Here is a 24751-nt window from a genome sequence, read left to right on the forward strand (position 1 = left end):
GGCCCGCACAGCGAGGCCACCCTGGGGAGTTAAAATTTCACTGTGAAGCCGCCGATCTATCTGGGAAGACTGGAGAGTCACAGAGATGTAGGCGTAGCGTTAGAGCACACGGTCTGCGAGCCACGCACTGGTCGGGCCCCGCAGGGACACAGGCGCTGCCTTCCGGGCACCGGCAAAGAACCGATCCAACCTGAGGGGCGTGCCTGTTGGAATCTCGGTTTCCGTCGCAGCTCCGACGCCAGGGCAGCGAAGCCAGAGACAATCTGGCGTTCCTGCGGCGCTGACAGCCGCTGAGCATTCCCCAGGGCGCCCGGCGGCCGGGGGCGGGGCTTGTGCTGTGACACCGCCCCACGCCTCGCCCCGCCCCGCGCGCGTTGCCAGGGTGATCAGGTGACTCGGGGCTCGCAGCGCTCCGGGCGGCCGTGACGTCAGACGAGCGGCGGCTCTTCACCAGCGAGCGGCAGGTGCTGTGCGTTCAGTGCCGTCTCGCACGGTCTCCTCAGGTGCCCGGCCAGCTGAAAGAGAGGAGAGGTGAGGCGCGGCGGACCCGGGCCCAGCCAAACCCGGACGAGGGAGGGGCGAGGCGCGGACACGGCGCGTCTCGGGCTGCTGCTCCTCAGAGGGCGCCCCGAGAGCCGGCGGGCGCTGGGGCGGGGGCTCCGGCTGAGGCGCGCGGTCCTTGCTGAGGGACCCGGCGGCAGCCTGCCCTGTGCCCACCGGGCGGCCCACGACTGTTCTGGGGCTCTCCGCGGTGGGCTGAGGGGCTCCGGGTTCCTGCGGGTCTCGCGTCGGGAGGACTCGGCGGGCTCGGAGCGGGATTCGCCCCACCCGGTCTCGGGAGACGTCCGGGGGAGGCTTGGGCTGCGGTTTCCCAGGCGTTGCTGTAAGTGCTCCAAGCTGGGCCTGCTGGGGGTAGGAGGCCGAGAGGGAGCCGGGGGGGCGGGGACGGACTGGCCTCGGGGAGCAGAACCGGGTTCTCGGTGGCCTGGGGTGGACGAGAAGGCGTTGCGAGCGGAGGGATCCTGGCAGCTGTTGCGAGCGAAGACCGGGATCCGAGTAGACCTGTTGGGGGAGGTGAAATCTGAGCGCCGTCCGGAGGGGTGGGAGTCAACCTCGGGCGGGGGGGGGGGGCGGGGGGGACGGAGCTGGAGGAGTCGGGGGAGGGAAGGGGCCAGGCGCCTTGCGCTGGGGTAGAAGGAAAACGGTTTGGTAACTGATTGGACTTCGTGCTGCGGCGGTGTGGGGAAAGTTCGGAGAATTATGTTAGCGCCGATTGGGAAAAACTGCTGAGTGCCCAGCTGAGGCAGCCTGTGCCGCGGGGAGCCATTGAAACGGCGGCGGGAAGCGGGCTGGGGGGACGCTGAGGAAGTTGATGTGACAATCCGGAAAAGAGGTGACAACACTTGAACTCTTGTCTAATAGCATTCTTGGAACCGTGCTTATGAAATATTGATAACAGACAGGGTGGGGGCACGGGCAACCAGGTGCGGTAACACCTCAGCCATTGTTAACAGGTTTTAAAGACTCCTTCTTGTAGGAGAAAGGGCACAGCCCACAGCAGCGCATTTTCATGGATCTCATTTGACTGGATTTAATGACCAGCTGGGGGCTGGGCTTCCGTCAGTCTGCGAGGAGGTGGTAATGTCGATAGTTCTGGCTCTTGAGAGGTTTGCCTGCCTCACAAACACTGCCTCTCCCTAGGGTGAAATCCAAACCCCAGGAGACTGGAGACTGTTAGGAGGTTTAGTGGAAGGAAGTTACGAAGGAGAGTTGCACTCAGACCGTGAATCTGGGGCCCTGGGTAATCTGAAAGAAGTTTCCTTCTGTTGTTAGCTGTGGAACAAAGATCTCCAGCCCCTAGTGGGCTTCTCGGTGTAATGCGTGAGGTTAATTGACCGTTTCGTGAGCAGCAGAAAAAGATGCTTTTTTATATCTGAGGAAGGTTTTGGTGACTCTGGATTTTTCCAAGCTCTGAAGTCTATTGATGCTGTCACCAAAAAGTAGCCACACACCGACCCATTTCATTCTGAAATTGAGCCACTTCTGTTGTCTGGGAGGAAGTGAGATGGATGAACCTTCCCACCAACAGGTTTTGTCTTTGTTTGACTCCAGAAAACAGAATTGGACCTCCTGGGATCCTGTACATTAAAAGACAGTTTAGGGAATTGCTAAGAGCTCTGGAGGGTGGACACAGCTGGCTTGTTCGGGAGTGTGGAAGCCTCTCAAGGGATCCAAAGTCGTGGGGCCTGGGAAAGCAAGCTTGCCGTCAGAAGAGCGAAGTCCTCTGGAAAGGAGGCCCCAGGAGTCCCCGCTCTGGATTCCTGTAGGGCTGGATATAGGACAGTAATTTTTAAGGCACTTTGAAGGAACCTGTTCAGATTAAGAATCACTGGAAATGAGATGTCTTGGCCACATTGTTTTTGAAACTGTTAACCATTTTCTAAGCCGTTTTTGTATTTGAACTGGCCAACTAATTAAGCTTCCCTGGGAAAGAGTCCACCCCTTCCTCCCCCAGACACAATAATATGTGCTGTCAGGGCGGTTAAGTAGGCCAAGAGTTTTTGGAAATTTTCCGTTTTCGTTCACCCCTCCTACCCCCACAAGTCTTCCCATTGGTAGAGAATTTAAGACTTCCCTGTAAGGAAAGAAAAAAAAAAAATTGTGTTTACCTAAACAGAAACCATGATAAACACTGGGCTAGCCTTTAGCAGAAATGCTGCTCCTTAAGGGGAACTGGGCAGAGGTAAGAGGCAGGCAGGCTGTGGCCAAGCCTTTGTCACCCAAGGCCCTGGGCAATGCGCTCCTTTCTTGGCACAGAAACATTCCTCAACCTTGAACCAAATAATGACCAGTGCCCCCTTCACAGAGATTCCAAGGAGAATTAAGGAGAGACTTAGAGGAAATTTGAGCTCTTCTAAAATAGCATATTTTCGTTCTTGGATGAATAGTATATTTTAATATATAGTGAAATACACAAAATGGAAGTGTAAGCTTTTGTGAAAGCCTTGTTCAAAGTCTAAGGCCTTTCTGCTCTTTTTTTTCCCCTGGAGTATGTGGGCTTGGTTACCAGTCTGTAATCAAGAGTGGGAGGCCTGAGGCTAAGTACGTGTTTGTATTTCATGTGTAAATAAGCTCAGATTCTTCATTACCCTTTATTCTTTCACTGTCTGTGCACCTGTCTTGGCTTTTAGAATGCGTGTGGGAGGCTGTGGGACTAGCCTCCTTCAACCCAGCATCATTTTAACAGCAAGAGTGTTGCGGGAAAGTCTCAGCCTCAGAGAAGTGAGTTAAGCCTGAAGGAGACAAGTGGATAATAGTATTGAATTGGAGTGAAATAGTTAGTGCTTTCAATTTCCCTATCCTAGGCCAGGCCAGCAGCTTGCTGCAAAGTCTAGTAGAGATTCAGGTGCTGGCTGATGTGCCCAGGGACTCCGTGGAGCTACAACACCCATGCCTTACACTTCTGACATGCGCTAGCTGGGAATGACTCTGTCACTGGAGAGAAATTTTAAAAGAAGCTTCTGTTTACCTCAGGGTGAGCTGAGTGCTGTGCGCCAGACCTCCAAGCTCCTGTCATTTGGCCAAGGCTACTAATTGGCTTGGCTGTGAGATGGGAGTCAGCAATTAAAAGGCAGCAGTACAGAGGCAGAGACTTAGACATGGGCTGTTCTCACAGCCTCGCACAACCAAAAAGGTTCACACCACTTTGGGCAGTAAACAGAAAGGGCTGTTCAGAATGAAGTGAGCTTGGAATGATGTCCTCCTAGTTTTTAGGAGAAATTTGTAGAATATTAGAACAGACAGTCCACCATTTACAGTACTTCATTGTAGGGCTTTTCAACTTTATAGGGGTACAGAAGCCTTATCTGTACAACCATTCTGTTTGAAACTTTAAGTACATTATTCGTGAGGGCCAGTGTTGTGGTATAGTAGGTAAAGCCACCTCTTGTGACAGTAGCATCCTGCTTGGGTACTAGTTCATGTCCCAGCTGCTCCACTTCTGATCCAGCTCCCTGCTGTTGGCCTGGGAAAATCAGTGGAAGATGGCCCAAATATCTGGGCCCCTGTCAGCCATGTGAAAGACCTGGATAAAACTAGCTTTGGCCTAGCCATTATGGCCATCTGGGAGTGAACCAGAAGATGAAGATCGATCTCTCTTTCTCTTTCTCTTTCTCTCTCTCTCTTTCTCTTTCTCTAACTCTGATATTGAAGTAAATAAATAAATCATTAAAAAAAAAGTATTCAGTAAGTTAACATGATATTCAACACTTAACTATAAAATGGGCTTTGTATTAGGTGATTTTGCCCTACTGTAAGAAAATGAAGTGTTCTGAGCATGTTTAAGATTACTAGGATAGACTATGATATTCCTTTTTTTTTTTTTAGAATTATTTATTTGTTTGTTTGAAAGAGATTTTCCATCTGTTGGTTTACTCCCCAAATGCCTGCAAGAGCCAGAGCTGGGCCAGGCTGAAGCCAAGAGTCTGGAACTGAGTCCAGGTCTCCCACTTGAGTGGCAGGAACCCACACACTTGAGCCCTCACTTCTGCCTCTCCAGGATGTGTATTAACAGGAAGTTGCTTTGTCAGGGGTAACTGGGGCTCAAATTCAGGCACTCTGATATGGGATGCAGGCATTTCTTTTTTTTTAAGATTTATTTATTTGAGCAGGGAACTGGATTGGAAGTGGAGCAACTGGGACTTGAACTGGAGCCCATATGGGATGTCAGTGCTGCAGGCTGGGGTTTAACCTGCTGTGCCACAGTGCTGGCCCTTGTTGCAGGCATCTTAACCACTGTGCTAAACACCTAGCTCCAGGTTAGGTGTATTCAGTGTACCTTTGTCTTACGATATTGTAAATTTACCTTAGGTTTGTTGGGACAAAATTTCATTGTAAGCAGAGGAACGTCTGTACTAGTCTCATACTCAAAGCCAGGTCTAGAAAACTGGATGAGTCTCACATCTAAAGCAAGCGAGACAAATTGTTTGACTCCAGTGTCTGGGCAACAAACTAGTGTGATGACTTTACCATAAACAAGGGGGGACTTAGATTTTTTTGGCTTAAGGGAGTGTTGGTAGTCATGGTGGGGAGAGGGGAGGGGGCAGGGATCTAGTTCCATATGATTCGTGCTAGAGAGCTTTGGCCCAGAAAACACATCATAACTGAAAACCACATAGACAAGATCAGTGTTCAGTAAATGGTAGAGATAGCAAACAGATGCTAGACTTCTGCCATATTTATTTATTTATTTATTTAACAGGCAGAGTGGACAGTGAGAGAGAAAGGTCTTCCTTTGCCGTTGGTTCACCCGCTAATGGCCGCCACGGCTGGCGCGCTGCGGCCGGCGCACCACACTGATCCGAAGGCAGGAGCCAGGTGCTTCTCCTGGTCTCCCATGGGGTGCAGGGCCCAAGGACTTGGGCCATCCTCCACTGCACTCCCGGGCCACAGCAGAGAGCTGGCCTGGAAGAGGGGCAACCGGGACAGAATCTGGCACCCCGACCGGGACTAGAACCTGGGGTGCCGGCGCCGCAAGGCGGAGGATTAGCCTATTGAGACACGGCTCCAGCTATTTTTTAAAAGAGTACAGAGAGAGGGAGACACACACAGACACACACACGCACACACAGAGCGCAACGCTGACCATCTTTTGCAAACTTCCCTGGTGCATCAGCAGGAAGCTAGATCAGAAGTGGAGCAGCTGGGACTCCACCCAGCACTCAGATATGGATTGCATGCTTCACAACTGATGGCAGAACCTGCTGTGTCACAGTGCCAGTCCTGCAACATAAATTTTAATGCTGCACACAGTGCTTTGCCAGTCAGCTTTCAGTGTCAGGATGAATGGGGAGAAGAAATGTGAAGGAGGGGACGTCTGTAGGAATGTGCGTATCTCCTGAGTCCTTATCGTTAAGCCTTATACTTGTGCTTTCCTTCTGCCACTTGCTTCCTGAATACTTCAGACTCTGTCTTCCTCTGCCTTCCCAGCCCCAGCCTTTCCTTCCCAACAAAACACTTTTCTAAAGCCAGTCAGGTATCTGTTCCCAGTTTCTGCATCCCTGTGGCTTGGCTGACTCTGTTGGACTAATTCTTGGTGATCTTTATTGTCTGTTGGTGGTGATATGAGAATTACCAGTGAGGGGGTGGAAACCCTGGTGTTTTTTACACTTTGTGTCCCATGTGCACCATTTTTGTCTTGTCTCTATGCCATCTGTAGTGTTATTTAACCAACATTTTTCTTTAAGCTGACCTTTTAAAAAAAACTCAAAAAAGTATTTAAAAGAAGCATTGTATCATTGCCTTAAATTGAAAATTACTGTATTACCCGCTACAAATAGAAGGTAAATGTAAAAAGACATGGCTATTAAAATGTAGTTTTTTAATACTTATTCCTCAAATCATGGTACGTGTTTGATTTCATTCAGAAATGTGAGTCACTAATAGTGAGTTTTACAGGCGACTGTGGTTGAGTGATAGGAGTGGTTTGGGGTAGGCAGGCCTTTGGAGAGTCCTGTAAATCCTGTCCTAAAATTCACATTGCTCTATTACAGAATCTAGAAAGGCCACAGAATGAAGAATCTAAGCGCTAACCAGAAATAAGTGCAATGCAAAACCACTGGTGTTTTGATACAAAGTTTGCCAAAATCAGGCTGAGTGGTGGTGAGACTGGGAACTATATTAAATTCTAGGCCCTTTGCCAGAGGCCTGCCTTCATTGATGCCATGTTACAGTGTTCTTTCTGTGCCAGTGCAATCCTGGGAAACGAATTTTCTCTAAAGAGAGGTGATTTTTTTTTTTTAAACTCTTAAGTATGCTGAACTACTTTGAGCCCTTGTTTTTTCACAGTGGAGGCCTTTCTGTAGATGTTATGCATGGCAGAAATACGAAATTATCTATAGTGTTTGTGTTTCCTAATCATTGTCCATAAAGCCTTTTCCTTTAAAAATCCAGTGTAAACAGAAGAGAGAGAGGTGAGCTGCCTGGGGTTGTGTGGTCTTTTGGGGTGCTGTGCATGGCAGGCCCCAGTGGTGCTTGCTGATTGGAAGGAGGATTGGCTGCTGCCTGCTCACCGCCATCCCCGAAGTACTGGCTGGGCTGCTGCTCCCTCAGAGGGTCAGGAGGTCACAGTGGAGTGAAGCGTGCTAACCTGTGCAGGCCTTTTCCTAAGCCTGCTAGGTTTCCATTTGCCCACAAGCCTAATCTAATGCCCTAGGAGGCAGGCAGATCCTGGCTTTCTGGGGCTTGGCTGGTGGGAGACCTGGCCTGGGAAGTGGCCATGCCAGGCTCATTGGGAGGGATACACCTATCCCTTTATAGTGTGTCCTCTCAACTGAGCAGGGGTGGAATTCTCCCTCCTTCCTCCTCCTCCTCCTCTTCTTCCTTCCCTCCTTCCTTCCTTTATTTTTCTTTTCTTCTCCTCTCCCCGCCCCCCTCCTAACATCTCCCTTCATTTCCCCAGCTCACTTCTTGTGTTAGCAGCTTTTCTCTTGCTGTTTCCCTTCTGTTCACTGCAGCCCTCTTTTGATCCTTTCTTCCTGGGCCTCATTTGCTCCGTCTTCTCACTTTGAGGGCTGATTTTTTGAACTTTGAGCTACTGTGCTGTCCTGGGTGTGCCAGTGACTAGATGTAATTCAGAGGTCCCCAGTCTTTGTTCTGGAGCTGACCTTCCCTTCTCCACTGGCTGTCAGAGGACTGCCCACAGTCCTTGAGCTGAGTCCTTGCGTGAGGCTGGCAAGTCTAGAAGTCTTCCCTTGGAGACTTCTAGAAGCTGAGATGAGTCCTGCATCGAGGCATATTTTTCCAGAGGACTGTATGTGATGAATGAAAGCAGGAGAAGGGACCCATGGTGAGGTTGACCTGGACCATGGACTACTTGCACCTGTGGATCCTGTCTTAGAGCTGAGTTTCTTTTCAGGTGACAACTAGAACAAATTCTGTTCCCAGCATAGTAGTGTGGTTTTGGAAAGCATCTAAAAACATGGCTTTACTGCTCAGTGAGTTAAGAAATGCATTATTTCCTCCTAAAAGTCATGGGACAGGACTGGCTTTGTGGTGCAGTGGATTAAGCCACTGCTTGCCACACTGCCATCTGGTATCAGAGTACTGGTTGGAGTCCCAGCTGTTTCACTTCCTATCAAGCTCCCTGTCATGCTTCTAGAAAGACAGTGAATGATCCAATTACTTGAGCCCTGTCAGCCACGTGAGAGACCCAGATGGAGTTCCTGGCTTCAGCCTGGCCCAAACCTAGCTGTTACAGTCATTTGGAGAGCGAACCAGTAAGTGGAAGATTGACCCTATGTGTGTGTGTGTCTCTCTCTGTTGCTCTGCCTTGGAAATAAATAAATAAACCTTTAAAAAGTCATGTAACTTTTCCCAAAGATGATCAGCAAGGGTTTTAGTTTTGCTTGATAACTGTGACATGTAGAAAAAAGTCAGGCTGCAGAGGCTGGACCTGGGCCGATCTGGAGCCAGGAGCTTCTTCCAGGTCTCCCACGTGGTGCAGGGGCCCAAGCATTCAGGCCAGCTCTTTGCTATGGCTTAGGAAAGTAGTAGAAGTTGGCCCAAGTCCTTGGGCCCCTGTACCCACGTGAGAGACCCGGAAGAAGCTCCTGGCGTTGGATCAGGGTGGCTCTGGCCATTGTGGCCAATTGGGGAGTGAACCTGGCAGATGGAAGACCTCTCTCTCTGTCTCCCTCCTTCCCTCCCTCCCTCCCTCCCTCCCTCCCTCCCTCCCCACCTCTCCTCTCTGTGTAACTCTGACTTTCAAATAAACGAATAAATCTTTAAAAAAAAAAAAAAAAAGGAAGAGTTAAAAAGAGAGTGAGAGAGATCTTTGATCTACTGGTTGACTCCCCAGATGGGAGTTAATATCCAGCACTGGGTGAGATTGAAGCCAGAAGCATCTAGGTCTCCGATGTGGCTGGCATGGACCCAGACTCTTGGGCTATCTTCTACTACTTTTCCCAGGCCATTAGCAGGGAACTGGATCAGAAGTGGAACAGCTGGGACACGAAGTGGTACCCATATGAGGTGCAGGTGTGACAGGCAGCAGCTTTACCCACAATGCCACAATGCTGGCCCCTATCTCATTTTTTCTTAAGGATCACATAGCAGCAGTTCTGTGGTTTGGAAATACCATGATTCATTTAACTATTCCCATATTGGTGGACATTTAGGATATATGTATAGTCTGTGTATATATTATGTAGCAATTCTAAACAAATACTAATTTATTTAAAAATTTATTTATTTGAGATGTAGAGTTACAGAGAGAGAGCGAAAGACAGAGAGAAAGGTCTAGTATCTGCTGGTTCACTCCCAAAATGGCCGCAACCACTTGAGATGAGCCAATCCAAAGCCAGGAGCCAGGAGCTTCTTCTGGGGCTCCCACATTGGTACAGGGGCCCAAACACTTGGGTTATCCTCTGTTCTTTTCTGGGCCATAGCAGAGAGCTGGATAGAAAAAGGAATAGCCAGGACATGAACCAGCTCCCATTTGGGATGCTGGTGCCATGGGAGGAGCTTAGCTCACTATACCACAGCACTGGCCCCAAACAAATACTGTTAATTCCCATGTGTGGATAAAGATTTTTTTGTATGCTGGGACTATTATTAAATGTAGCATCATGTATTTGTAGAATGAATTCCTAAATGTAGGTTGCTGATTGAAAAAATAATGTTTTTATTTATTTGAGGTTTTAATTTAAATTTTTGTGTCCTTATTAGAAAGTTTATGAAAAAAAAATCATGGATCATTTGTAAAAAGAAAGTATATTTCTTCTAAACCCTGGGGAGGAATGGAATACCAGTGCCTAGGTGACTAAGGGTAGGCCCTTGTATATGCTGGTATTTTCAGGTAAATAAAATCCAGTAATGATTTTTTCCAAAGATTGTTTAGTAAATTAAAAAATATATTTTAAAGACAGATTTACAGAGAGAGACAGAGATCTTCCATCTGCTGGTTCACTTCCCTTATGGCCACAGTAGCCAGGGCTGGTTTGGCCAAAGTCAGGAGCCTGCAACCCGTGGGTAGCAGGGATCCAGTCACTTGGGCCATCTTCTTTTGCTTTCTAAGGCATGTTACCAGGGATCTGGAACAGGCGTGGAGCAGCCACTCAAACCAGCACTCATGTAATGCTGTTTTCACAGGTGGTGGCTTAACCTGCTATGCCACAATGCCAGCCTAGTAAATATTATGTCTTAGAAAAAGGTCCTGGATCCAGCCAGAAGTAGTTTGTAGAAAAAGCTTAATGCAAAAAGATTGAATAGGTAGTATGTTAAACTTTGTTGAAGTTAACTTTTCTGGATTCACTCTGAAAGTATCCAGGTCTGAAAGAATGAGAAAATACACCTGCTGGAGTGAATGTTGTGATGCTGTGGTAAAGCCACTGCCTGCAATGCTGCCTTCCCATATGGGCCCCAGCTGGGCTCCTGTCTGCTCTATTTCTGGTCTAGCCTCCTGCTAATGGCCTGCTTGTGGCACTGCAAGATGGCCCAAGTGTTTGGGCCCCTGCCACCCACGTGGGAGACCCAGATAAAGCTCCTGGCTTCAGCCTGCTCCAGCACTGGCCATCTGTGGAGTGAACCAGCAGATGAAAGATTTCTCTCTCTTTCTCTGTAACTCTTTCAAAATAAATAAATAAATCTCAAAAAGTACCTACTAAGTTTAATGTTGGAAGAAGGTAAGATTGCTTTATAGCCATATTTTCTTATACTTCTGCTCTACCGTGAGTAATTAGTATATGACTTTGGACTTTGCTGTTCCTGAGCTAGTCTCTCAGGGCAAGTTGAGAATACTGCATTATCTTAATGTTGAGGAGAGTGGCTTAGAGCAGAGGGCATTAGGAAGCCTTGCTGTGAAGTAGTTTATAGGGTTTGTTTCAGCCCCCTATTTTCTCAGTTAGAAAAGCAAATAATATAAGACCATCTCTGAACTTTTTATCACTCTTGGCCAGGGCTTCCAGAGACAGATGATCCACTACTATTTTTTGTTTTCCATGCGCACTTTCGTGCCCTTGTTCATTTAAGAGTCCCACATCTGAGCTGTGTGTTGCTCTGTACTCCACAGAGAGGCTTTTTTAAAGCCACAAACCAACATGTCAATATAAAAGGCATACTTGACTATTAATTCATGCATTGATTTTTATTTATTTATTTATTTATTTTGACAGGCAGAGTGGACAGTGAGAGAGAGAGAGAAAGGTCTTCCTTTGCCGTTGGTTCACCTTCCAATGGCCACGACAGCTGGCGCACCACAGCTGATCCAAACGTGGGAGCCAGGTGCTTCTCCTGGTCTCCCATGGGGTACAAGGCCCAGGCCTTGGGCCATCCTCCACTGCCTTCCCTGGCCACAGCAGAGAGCTGGCCTGGAAGAGGGGCAACTGGGACAGAATCCAGCGCCCCGACCGGGACTAGAACCCGGTGTGCTGGCGCCGCAGGCGGAGGATTAGCCTATTTAGCCGTGGCGACGGCTCATTCATGCATTGATTATATGAGGATAGCTCGGGGCCTGGTAAAATTCTCTGGCAAACAAAAGATGATGAATGAGGGGATAGCTCATAATATTTGGGGTTGGCACCAGACTCAGTATTTGGACAACAGTGGAGTAACAAGGCAGGTTGTCTTCTTCCAGTTTATTCTCAAAAGCAACTTAGGAAATGGCAACATAGAGTAAAATGTACTGGAGAGCAAGTCATAAAAATAAAGGTCTTCTCTATGTTATATGAATTATCAGAGGTCTCCTGGTATACCGTTATTGGAAGCACTGCTATCTTTTTTTTTTTTTTTTAAGATTTATTTATTTACTTGTCAGGCAGAGTGACAGAGACAGAGATCTCCCATCCCCTGGTTTACTCCCTACTTGTCTGCAAGGGCTGGAGCTAGTCTAGACTGAAGCCTGGAGCCCAGAACCCCATCCAGGAAATCCACATGGGTGGCAGGGGCCCAAGTTCTGGAGCCATCTAACACCTTTCCAGGTTAATTAGCAGGGAGCTGGATCAGAAGTGAAGCAGCTGGCATTTGAACCAACACTCTCCTATGGGATGCCATTGTTGCAAGCATCAGTTTAACCTGCTGCTCCACAATGCTGGACCGTGCTACCATTTTTTAAAAAATAAACCCCTGTTGTTGCAATCCCTTGAGGCTACTGTGTTATGCTGTTCGTGTCAGAAATAGATTATTCCCAGGTAAAGACTTACAGTTTTGGAATGTCTGCAACCTGTTGTAAAATTCTTTTGTTATTTGAGGGGCAGAGAAACAGAGCTCCTATCTGCTGGTTGATTCCCCGAATGCCTGCACTGACTGGTCTGGGCTACGTAAAGAAAGCCAAGAACTCAATCGAGGTCTCCCTTGTAGGAGACAGGAACCCAGTCACTTGAGCCATCATTATTGCCTTTCAGGGTCTGTATTAGCAGGAAACTGGAGTCAAGAGCCAGAGCTGGGTATCAAACTGAGGTACTTAGAGAGGTGATGCAGGCATCTTGACCACGAGGCTAAACAACCATGCTGGTGATGCCTGCTTTTTTACTTTGGGTTTAGGATTTTGATTTGAGACCATCCATTTTTCTCTCTGCTGCACATTCGCATGTATATGTGACTGTTGACTGGGGAGTCGTTCAGGCTTCTACTTGCACCTTAGTTTCAATAAAAGTATATACCTCTTTGAGATGACTGCCCTCTGGGTCTCCCAAAGTGAGTTTTACCTAGTCTGCACAGCCAAACTACCCTTACAATTTCCTTGAAATTTGGAGAACTTGCAAATTTACCATCTAAGGTAATAACAGACATGTGGGAAAGATTTAAGATTTATTTTATTTATTTGAAAGAGTTACAGAGAGAGTTAGAGCCAGAGGGAGAGAGAGAGAGAGAGATCTTCCATTCCACTGATTCACTCCCCAAATGACCACAGTGGCCAGAGCTGAGCTGATCTGAAGCCAGGAACCAGGAGCTTCTTGCAGGTCTCCCACGCGGGTGCAGGGGCCCAAGGAGTTGGGCCATCTTCTACTGCTTTCCCAGGCCATCGCAGAGAGCTGGATCAGAAGAGGAGTAGCCAGGACCTGAACCGGTGCCCATATGGGATGCCAGCGCTGCAAGCTGGGGCTTTAACCCACTGTGCCATAGCCCCGGCCCTGAAAGACAGTTTTATTTTAATTAATAGCAGTACAGAAGGGAGGAGCAAGCCAGCTAGAGTTTTTTCTATCTTTTCTCCAGCTCTGGGGTTGACATTAAGTACTTAATCAGTATTGTTGAGGCCAGCACCACAGCTCAATAGGCTAATCCTCCGCCTGCAGTGCCGGCACCCTGGGTTCTAGTCCCGGTCGAGGTGCCGGATTCTGTCTGGGTTGCTCCTCTTCCAGTCCAGCTCTCTGCTGTGGCCCGGGAGTGCAGTGGAGGATGGCCCAAGTCCTTGGGCTCTGCTCCCACATGGGAGACCAGGAGGAAGCATCTGGCTCCTGGCTTCAGATCAGCATGGTGTGCCGGCTGCAGCAGCCATTGTGGGGTGAACCAACGGAAGAAAGGAAGACCTTTCTCTTTGTCTCTCACTGTCCACTCTGCCTGTCAAAAAAAAAAAAATATTGTTGAACAAATGAATGATTAAGCTCACCTATGTTCCATCAAACAGTAGTAAGTAAAGTTATATGATTTTTTAAACTTTTATTTAATAAATATAAATTTCCAAAGTACAGCTTTTGGATTGCGGTGGCTTTTTCCTCCCGTAACCTCCCTCCCTCCCTCAACCATCCCATCTCCCACTCCTTCTCCCATCCCACTCACATCAAGATTCATTTTCAATTACCTTTATATACAGAAGATCAATTTAGTATATACTAAGTAAAGATTTCAACAGTTTGCACCCATACAGAAACACAAAGTGTAAAGTACTGTTTGAGTACTAGTTATACTGTTAATTCACATAGTACAACACATTAAGGACAGAGATCCTACATGGGGAGTAAGTGCACAGTGACTCCTGTTGTTCATGAATCTTTTTGAAAGGTGGAGAATGACTACAGAACAAGAAGATGTAATGATCCTAAAAGTCAGCTGTTAGAAAGGCTTTTTATGAACTGACGCTTTGACCTCAGTCATAATGAACCAGTTTGGTGCCTTAAATGTTCTCTTCTTTCTCTGAGACTTATCACAGATTGTTGCCTCTGATTATAGTATGAATGTTGGAATAATCTGAATTTCCATTTACACTTAGCTTTCAATGTAATCATCACTTGATTTTAGAAGCTTCCTCTGATTTCCCAGACCAGTGAGTTGTCTCTGCTTTGAGCTCACAGTGCCCTGTGCTTCTCTTAGATTGGTTGTGTAATTGCTGATGTTAATGTCTCTTTCACCAGTCTGAAGGAGGTCTCTTGCCTTCCATTATCCTGGTAGTGCCTGGAACCATGAGTGCTGAGTTATAGTCAATGCTCCTGGAAGCATTTATGAAACAAGCAAATGATTGCATGAATGGAATAAGCTAACATGTCAGTGTCAAATTTTTTTTTTAAGGTTTATTTATTTATTTGAAAGAGTTACACAGAGAGAGAAGGAGAGACAGTGATAGAGGTCTTCCATCTGCTGGTTCACTCCCCAATTGGCCGCAATGTCTGGAGCTGTGCTGATCCAAAGCCAGGAACCAGGAGCTTCTTCTGGGTCTCTCATGTGGATGCAGGGGCCCAAGGAGTTGGGCCATCTTCTACTGCTTTCCCAGGCCATAGCAGAGAGCTGGATTGGAAGTGGAACCACTGGGACTTGAACTAGTGCCCATATGGGATGACAACACTGCAGGCAGCAGCTGTGTTACCGCACCGGCCCTGTCAGTGTTAAGTTTAATGAAAACCGGAGATAATATGGCAACACAAAACCAGTAATTCTAAAGCTTTTCTTTTCTTTTCAAGATTTATTTATTTATTTGAAAGACAGAGTTATAGAGGCAGAGGCAGAGGTAGAAAGAGAGAGAGAGATCTTCCATCTGCTGATTCACTCCCCAAATGGCTGCAACGGCTGGAGTTGAGCTCATCTGAAGCAGGGAGGTGGATTGGAAGTGGAGCAGTCAGGACTCGAACCAGTGCCCATATGGGATGCTGGGATGCTTTACCCACTATGCCACAGCGCCGATCCCTCTAAAGCTTTTCTTAACCCAACAAACTGTACCCAAAATTATGAGTGAGATTCAAGGAAACTTGAGGGACCTAGAATATAGAGCACTCTGTTTACAAAGTTCCTGTTAAAAGGCCAGCTAGTCAGAGTTTTTTTTAAAACACACACACACACACACACAGAGGCCTGTAGGGTATGATCTGCGATCCTGCTTTTAAAGACAATTTCAACAGTTTTCCAAAAAGCAATCTAAGGATAGAAGGATGAGGGTGACTTTAGGCTTGGTAATAAGAAAGGTTCCAAGGTGGAGAGGTCTGTGTGTAACAAAAGGAATTTTGTTTTCTCACCCCAAGCCTGCTACCCAGCCAAGCAATTTCTTGCCTTGAAGCAGAAAGAAAACATTTAAATAGTGTATGGAATTGAGCAAAAAATAATCACAACTACACAAAGCAGTGAAGAGCAGATGTAGAATATATTTTTAAAAAGGGCAAGGTTAGCAGTAGAAAGAAAACCTAGTGTATCAGAAGTGGGAAGGGGGTCTAAGGAGGTGTTTTAGCCATTGAAAAAGGTGGGAAGCATGAAAATATCCAAGCCTTAAGAAAATCCAGTTTTTTTCTTACTGTATAGATTCTCTTATTAAAAAATTTGAAAACATATGTAAGTTCATGTTGCCCATCATTCCAGCACCCAAGGAAAACTGAATATTTTTCCTTCTAGCTAAATATTGTACAACTTAGTACAACAGGTAAGTACAACTTAGAGTAAGATGTGAAGATCTTAATATACAACTAAGTTTGTATTCATGTAAACATGACTCAGCTAATAAATAGAGCACTTCCATTATCCCTGAGGTACAGAGATTGTGTCCATATTTGCTTGTCACTGGCTCAGGGATTCAACCATGTTGTTGCATGTAGAAGTGGTTCCTCTTTTGTAGCTAGTTGATTTCCTCCTATAGAAGTGTAGTATAATTTGTTCTGCTGAGCTTTCAGATAATTTCCAGTTTGGGGTATTATAAATAAAGCAGCTTTGGAAACCCTTGTATATATCTTTTCACATCAGTATATACGTGTGTTGCACAACAGTGCTTTAGTCACTAACAGACCACATATCCCAGTGGTCCCATAAAACGATATCACCAGGGCAGGCATTCTGGCACAGCAGCTGAAGCCACCACTTGTGACACCTGCATCCCAAATTAAAGTGTTGGTTAGGGTCCTGACCACTCTGCTTCCAGTCCCACTTCCTGCTGATGCTCCTGAGAAGGCTGTGGATGACAGCCCAGATACTTGGGTCCCTCCCACCCATGTGGGAGACCTGGTTGGCGGACCAGGCTCTTGGCCTTGGCCTGGCCTAGTGCTGGCTGTTGTGGGCATTTGGAGAGAACCAGGCTGTGGAAGATAGTCTCTTTCTCTTTCTTTCCTCCCTCCCTCCCTTTCTACCTCTCTCTCTCTCTCTCTCTCTCTCTCTCTCTCTCTCTCTGTCTCACTCACTCCCCCCCCCACTCTACCTTTCAAATTAATAAATTTTTTAAGAAAGCACTGGCTGCCAACAAATCTTTTTTATTTTTTTTTTTAAGGAAAGATCATGTCACCTAGTGAATTGTGGTCTTAGTTTGTGTAAGTGCACTTTGTTTGCGCAACAAAAGAATTGCCTAATGACGTATATTTCTCACAATAATGGTTAAGTGACGCATGACTGTATGTCTAAGAGTAGAGTTGCTAGGTTATAAGGTAAATACTGCTGAAGTCATGAGTATGAATTTTTTTTTTTAAGTACAAAGGTGGGGATCAAAGTTTGCTCCCCTCCACACATGAGGGTATCCAGGTGATCAGGCACTGTTGGAAAGGGTTCCCTTTTCCTTTCTAAAGTGCAATGGTGCCTATCTATTAAATTATGACTATACTGGGTAGGTTTGTCTGAGTTACATTGATTGGCTTGTCAGTATTTTAGAGTTGGGATCATGCTGATATATAGCTTTAAAAATTTTCCTACACAATATTATGTTGTACTCCATAAGCATAAATTAAAAATTAATACAAAAACAACTAACATAAATGCACCATAATATATTTAACACTAACTCTTTTTTTTTCCTTTACCCTGTTTTATTTTGGTCTTTTATCTTGGAAGCTTTCCTCCAATGTCTGATAATCTTTGGCCATTTGTTTCTGTATGAGGCAATAGAAGCTCAGAAGTTTTGCATGCACCAGCTTTACTGTGGGGTGATTGAAAAATGAGTCATTTCTTTGGCATTCCCCCAAGTATTAGTGTCTAATATTTTTCCATTGAGATTATTTCATTTTTCCAAAGGAAATTCTCCAATGTGCAGAGTCAGTGCCAGTCTGACTACTAGGTGTCTTGTGATTTTAAAAAATAATAGCTTTGAAAAATATTGTTTGTCCTTGTATCTCTCCTTCCGTGAGGTCTTTTATAGTGTCCTATCTTCATGAGCCACTTTCCCAAAGAATCATTTCTGCTCTTCTCGATGTGTGGTGGAATGACTGCCAAACCCATGGCTCTTGTATGGGATTGTGGAATAGCATATTCATTATATGCTATAGTATAAGCTATATCATTATATGCTATCATATAAGCTATATAATTATATGCTATAATATAAGGTTGATGGACCTTGGATGCTGCAGTACTTGAGCCATCCTTTTGGAGCTTTGATTTGTCTTCAGTGCTATGATTTCCGCTGTTTTCATTCGATCTTTAGTGTAGCACTTTATTATATAGTAGGCTTACATTTTACTTGACCAAATTTATAAGGGAAAAATCATCACATCACAGTGTTCAATATCATTATTCAGGTTTAAAGCACTTGTGTTTAGGTTTTGTTATGCAATCTGTACTATTTTGCATCACTATTAGGAATCTTTTTATTCTTATTTATTTATTTTTACTTTGGTTTGCTTCTTAAAAACACTTGATCTCCAGCTGTTTACAATACTAGCTCTAGGATCTTTGATCTGCCACAAATGTTCTTTCTATGACTTTTGCTATTCTTACTAGGATTTTTTTTTCTTGCTTAGAGGAAACTGAAAATAGATCCAGATCTATTCTTCGAAGATGACGGTCTATCTTGGGAACATAGGGAGAGAGTGATGTATGGGAGGGGTCACAGTGGCTGGAGCCCTTACATAGTTTGTGCTTTCTGTAAGTGCCCCTGTAAATAGCACATGGGATTTCCCCCTCTGGACACTACATGTTTCTGCAGGCAGAGAGAGAAAGGTATCTACCAAAAATGAAAGGAAAATCTGATTGAGGGATAAGGAAGGAGGACATGTACACTTGGAAGAAGAGTTTTGAGGGTCCCAGGGAGAGAGCTGTACAGAATCATGATTAATCAGCACAGGCAGCTGCAGCAGGGAAGTCGGGAAACTTTGAGGTATGAGTTGTGTTCTTTATGCTCTGCACTCTTTTTCCTCCTCACTGCTCATTGCTCTTAGAAGAGCAGTGTCCACACTGAATGGTCATTACTGTCGGGTCTTATTGTCCAATCAGATTAAACCACAGTTTTCATGAAATGAGGTCACATCCAGTGGATTTCAGGACATTGTAGTTAAGATGGCTGTGTTCTACTTCTGTGATTTAAAAATAAAAAGTAGAATGACCATATGGGGGTTAATCAGGCGGATTTCTATGTTAACTCTGAAATCTAGGTTTTCCACAGCCATTCTGATAGAGATGGTCAGCAGTTACTTATGCACAGATTCATGTGATGATGGCAGTGTTGGTTACCACAAACATTTGCACTGGATAAGGGAAAAGGCCATTCCCAGTTCCGGGTGTGATGCCATGTTGGCAAAGACCAGAGATCAGAGAAGAGAAAGGAGTTTGTTCTTTTCTGAGTCCCTGGAAAAATAAGGGAGTCTATAAAACAGAGAGCAGAATGCACATGTGATCAACTTACAGACCCTCAAGACATACTGATTTTGTGTTATAAAGCTTGAATTTTTATTTTATTTATTTATTTATTTTTTGACAGGCAGAGTGGACAGTGAGAGAGACAGAGAGAAAGGTCTTCCTTTTGCCGTTGGTTCACCCTCCAATGGCCGCCGCGGCCGGCGCGCTGCGGCCGGTGCACCACACTGATCCGATGGCAGGAGCCAGGTACTTATCCTGGTCTCCCATGGGGTGCAGGGCCCAAGCACTTGGGCCATCCTCCACTGCCTTCCCTGGCCACAGCAGAGAGCTGGCCTGGAAGAGGGGCACCAGGACAGAATCCAGCGCCCCGACCAGGACTAGAACCCGGTGTGCCAGCGCCGCAAGGCGGAAGATTAGCCTAGTGAGCCGCGGCGCCGGCCTAAAGCTTGAATTTATAATCATCTATTTCAAGGGAATCTCTCTCCACTGCCACCCACTGTACTGGGTTTAAGGCCCTACTCCTACCCAGCACGCTGTGTGCTCCCTTTACTTAAAATCACTGTCCTTAGGTTTATCTCTTCAGCCAGCTGTCCGAGGAAAAGATTTGAGCTGTGCTGATATCCATACCCACCGGTTAGCCCAGTGTCAGGCGCTGTGAGTCAGCGCTGCAGAAGCGTATGTTTGGATGAATGTCATTCGCAAGGACTTCCTCAGCTTGTCTTACTACTATTTCCTGGCACTGGATTTTTTTTTTTAAATATTTATTTATATGAAAGGCAGAGTTACAGAGAGGTCTTCCATTGCTGGTTCACTCCTCAGATGGCCACAAGACTAGAGCTGAACCAATCCAAAGCCAGGAGCCAGGAGCTGCTTCTGGGTCTCCCACGTTGGTGCAGGGGCCCAAGGACTTCTACTGCTTTCCCAGGCCATAGCAGAGAGCTAAATCAGAAGTGGAACAGCCAGGACTGGAACTGGTGCCCATATGGGATGCCGGCACTGCAAGTGGCGGCTTTACCCACTACACCATAGCACCAGCCCATGGAGATTCTGTAGAAGTAATTTAGCTTAGCCTGGGCTCTAGTCTTTGGTTTATGAGCTGTTAGAAAGCCATATAGAACCTCATTATTTCCTTCTTTCTGCTCTGCCTTTCTGAAGTGCCTATTTCATCTTAAAATTGGCTGTTCTCTGTAAACGGCCTGACAGCAGTTTTGTAGGCCATGAATTTGCCAGTTAATGTGTGTACCTATGTGAAGTGCAAGGGAAAGTTGGGTGGGAATGTGTTAGGAGAATTTTTACTCATTGTACCACTTCATAGCTGGTCTTAGTGGCGAGAGGATCTCATTTGGAACTGGCTTAGGCCTAGATTGCTTGAATCACTGTGGTGGAAAGGAGAGGGTGAGCTGGTTTGGCTTAGACTTGCCCCACTCTATGACTGGGATGGCATGTGCTTTACATGAAGCACGTGAAGAACTGGTGGATAACCAACCGGAAGCTGACTAATGTTAGCAAGAGGCAATATGGCTGTTGTGTGCACAACAACAAGCAAGGCCCCACAGTTGCTTTAATCCGGATTTTCTATGGAACCATGCTTCATGACTATTTTGTTCTTCATATAAAGCCACTTATGAATTTATTGATTGTATGTTATGCGAAAGAATTAATAATGTAGCTAGTAAATTTTGAGTATGAGATTCTATTATTTATTTGGGGATAGAAGACTCTCAAATAGGTAAAGAGTTAAATAGCAATGTAGGAAATGGGTAATGGTTCAAGGCAGCATGTAACACATCAGGTTGTTTAAGTGAATCATCCGCAGAGTATATACTTTGCATTCTGCAGTAATGATATGTTCACTTTTTTGGTCTGGATTGTGTGGATGATGGAAACAAGATGCTGGTCCTCAAAGTGCTGAGCCTAGTCAAGAGAATGGTTAACGAGTGTGGGGGCAGGTAGCGTGGCCTCCCTCACAGAAGCAAACTGCTGGGGGCCAGCACTGTGGCACAGAGGGTAAAGCTGCCATCTACAGTGCCAGCATCCCATATGGGCGCTGATTCAATACTCAGCTGCTCCACTTCCAATCCAGCTCTCTGGTATGGCCTGGGAAAGCAGTAGAAGATGGCCCAAGTCCTTGGGCCCCTGCACCTGGAAGAAGACCCAGGAGAAGCTCCTGGCTTTGGATTGACACAGCTCCGGCCATTGCGGCCAGTTGAGGAGTGAACCAGCGGATGGAAGACCTCTGTCTCTATCTCTTTCTCTGCCTCTCCTTCTCTGTGTAACTGTGACTTTCAAGTAAAAAATAAATAAATCTAAAAAAAAAAAAAAAAAAAAAAAAAAAAGGCAAACTGCCAAGGACAGGAACCTGTAAACAGAAGTGATGGTTCCTGGTAAGCCCTTCAGGGTCTCAGGAACTTGGGTAGTCGGGATACACGCTGCATCCACTGTGAACAGCTATGTTCATTTGTTCTGCATGGTGGCTGTGGTGCAGATACCCAAATCACCCCAACACCCAGGTGCCAGCTGTGGTTACCACCTTGGGTTGGTCATTGCTGGCAGTGCTGTTTGTTAGAAGACCCTTCTGTGTCCCGCCCTGTTTTTTGGAGGCTTCCTGTAGTGGGTCTGCTCCAACTGATCTGATGCGTAGTTTGTGCTGTTAGACTTTCTGCCATATGGAAACCACCCACTCACACTGCTGGACATTTCAGATAATTTAAACTTCAAAGAAGAGAATTTCAGTGCATTTCTTTGGGGGTCTTCCAGTGCCGGGCACCATGTGAGGCTTTTAGAAATATGGCAGTGATCCAAAACTGACTTGAACTCTGCTGTCACAGGCTGTATTCTAGTAGGGGAGACAGAAGGCAATTGCTAATTGTGGGCAGAGCAAGGGATTTGCAGGAAGCTTGGGATACTTTTAAGGCATTTTGTAGATGATCTCAGCGTTAGGATTTTTAAATAAGATTTATTTGGAAGGCAGGGTTACAGAGAGGGGGCAGACATAGAAGGGAATCTTACTCCCCAAATGGCTACAACAGCTGCGGGCTGGGCCTGACGGAAGATAGGAGTCAGGAACTCCTTCTGGGTCTCCCATGTGGGTGGCAAGGACTCCAATACTTGATCCCAACATCTGCTGCTTCTCAGGCACATTAGCAGGGAGCTGGATCAGAAGAGAGTAGCTGGTAATCCAGTCAGTATTTTGGTATGGGAGGCAGGTATCCCAAATGCCGGTTCCAAGATTTTTTTCCTAGTAGTTTCCACAAGTTAAACGTACATAATTTTCATTCTCTTTGTCTCTTTGGCGCAGGTCCCTGATGAACCCAGAAAACCCTCCACCATATCCGGGCCCTGGTCCAACAGCCCCATACCCACCTTATCCACAACAACCAATGGGGCCTATGGGGGCGCCCTATCCCCCTCCTCAGGGATACCCCTACCAAGGATACCCACAGTACGGCTGGCAGGGCGGGCCTCAGGAGCCTCCTAAGACCACAGGTATGTGTCTGAATATGTGAGTGTGCGTGTGTGCAACTCTGTCAGCCGAAGGAAATGTTTCATGTTTTCTTAAGCAGAGAGGAAACTGTGCAGCCTTTGTGAGTTGTGAGTGTCCCCAAAGTTTGGTAATGGCTTAGGGTGACTTCGCACTCAGGAGGCCCAAGTTCTGCCTCATTCCTGCATGCTTCTTGTCCCCCCTGGGACTGATGACTTTCTGGCCAACATGTTCCCTAAGGCTACTCCTAAAGCACTGGTGGAGAAAGTGCCAGTCGGGTCCTCACTCTGACAGCCAGTTTGGTTTTTCAGGTTTAGCCTGTTGGGGTTTTCTGTTTTCTTGTTGACCTTCAAGTCATCCTCTTGGCCTTGCTGTGGAGTTGTTTTTCTTTACTACATATTTTCATCATTCTCTTTAACCTGCTAGTTGGGTTTTCAGCAGTTTTCTGAGTCCTCCTTGTGTGCCTGAACAGTGCTACTCAAAGTTGTTTTTAAAGTTATGCCAGTCCATGAACAGTGACTGATTACTGGACTCTGATGAGATAAATACAGAAAGTGAGAGCAAACACACAGAAACCTTTAGAGCAGTTGGCGCTGCTGTGACATGTAAGCATGTTATCTTGCTTTTTACCAAGTAGCAGTCTGCATCTTGAGAAGCACTGTGCTAGGTGTTTTGGTGGTGATTTTATTACCCTGTGATTTGCAGTGTGACTGCTTTCCTGTGTCTCTTTCAGCTTTTTAAAGTAGTTAATTCTTTTTGAATGCTTACTGTGTGCTAAGTGGTTTCTTAAGAGCTTTATATACATTAACATTTAATCCTTGCAACAGTTCTATGAGCTTATTCCCATTTTACAGTGAAGCAGTTGGGGTATGGAGTAATAATTCACACAAGGTCACCTAGCTGAAGTGGCAAAGCCCAGAGGAGCAGCCTGGTAGTTTGGCTTAAAAGTCTGTGCCTGTGATTTATTGGTGTACTGTTGTACCTGCTCTTGCCTTTCCTCAGCTGACTCAAATTCATCCAAATTCAAAGACCTTTAGCTTCCTCTGGGAGACTTTCCCATAGCTTAACTCTTTCAAATAGGTAAAGATACAAAAATATGTTTAAGAGGATGTTTTCATAGTGTCAAATAAGAGGCCCTGTTGAATGAGTATAGTACATGTGAGTACATTTAAAGGATTTGGTTTATCTTGAAGGATTCTGCTTTGCTGTTACAGTTTTTATAGCACCTGCTTGGTAGAGTGCAGCATTGTAACCAGTGTGATCAGGGCAGTTGGCATTCGAGTCTGCAACTTCATAGGGTGAGTTCCTGAAAATAAATCTTAGCTCCTGGGTTTTCTGCTTCTCAAAGTAACCTTGTGAAGAATGAATGAAAGCATATAGAAACGACCAAATACTTTCTGTGATTCCATTAGTATAGACTTCGAGAACAGGCAAAAGAATCTATGGTGATAGAGATCAGAATGGCGGTTACTTCTTCCTGTGGAGTGGGTGTGTCAGGGTGGGGTTGGTTATTGATTAGGAGTGATCTTTCTGGGGTCCATATCTTATTCTAGATACAAACACTATTCAAGATGCACACTAATGATCTCTATTCTTTATTATATGTTATACATCAGTGAATAAAAAACAGTCAACATAGTGTTGGGTTATCCAGTAGATTCAGCCCAATTGGTATTAAGACTTTAACCTACAACCCTCTTGGTCTTTCTGTACATTTCAGTGCCAGTGTTGTTTATACCAGCTCTCTGACTAGCATTTATTAAGTCTGGAACTTTATTGAGGTTGTCTAGTTTAAGTGCTTCGTAGATTCAGTGTACTTTGTCTCCTTGTGCAGAAAATAAAAAATTTTTCCTCTTTCTGACCTTTGATGTAAGTACTGATGTCAGCTTGTTTATAGAAAAACATTTCTTAATTTTTCTAGGATTAAAAGGCTCTTTTAGTGTTATCAGTCACAAATGATTTCACAATGCAGTTGCAAGCTATATAACATCCTTTTCCTATGGTTGTACCTAGGAGTAACTCTGTCATTAGACCGTGAATTATTAATAAGCTGGACCCATGGTATACCCAAATAGAGCAGCTGATGTCACATGGTCAAGTTTTTCTCTTGTCTGGGGTCCAGGCTCTTTGTGTGAATGTGACCCTGTGAATGTGTAGGCTCACTCAGGGATGAATCCTTGCTCTTGACATTGTTTTTGAGATTGTCAGTCAGGACCATGTGTTTTGTTGTGTGACTGAACTTTATGTGGAAGTTTGATGCCCCAGCTGGGTGATTTTAGATTTATCTAGTACTGCAGATAATTTCTG

At 45.6% G+C, this 24751-nt stretch overlaps 1 non-coding gene across 1 annotated transcript; it reads left to right on the forward strand.

Moving 5' to 3' along the window:
- Positions 1-944: 944 nt before the first annotated feature.
- On the forward strand, positions 945-22394 carry LOC103347892 (uncharacterized). The gene is made up of 2 exons (XR_007918488.2): positions 945-1074; positions 22262-22394. It is a non-coding gene; the product is annotated as an uncharacterized protein (transcript).
- The last annotated feature ends 2357 nt before the right edge of the window (positions 22395-24751 follow it).

Source organism: Oryctolagus cuniculus, chromosome 6 (assembly GCF_964237555.1).
Source record: "Oryctolagus cuniculus chromosome 6, mOryCun1.1, whole genome shotgun sequence".
Taxonomy (NCBI): Eukaryota; Metazoa; Chordata; class Mammalia; order Lagomorpha; family Leporidae; genus Oryctolagus; species Oryctolagus cuniculus.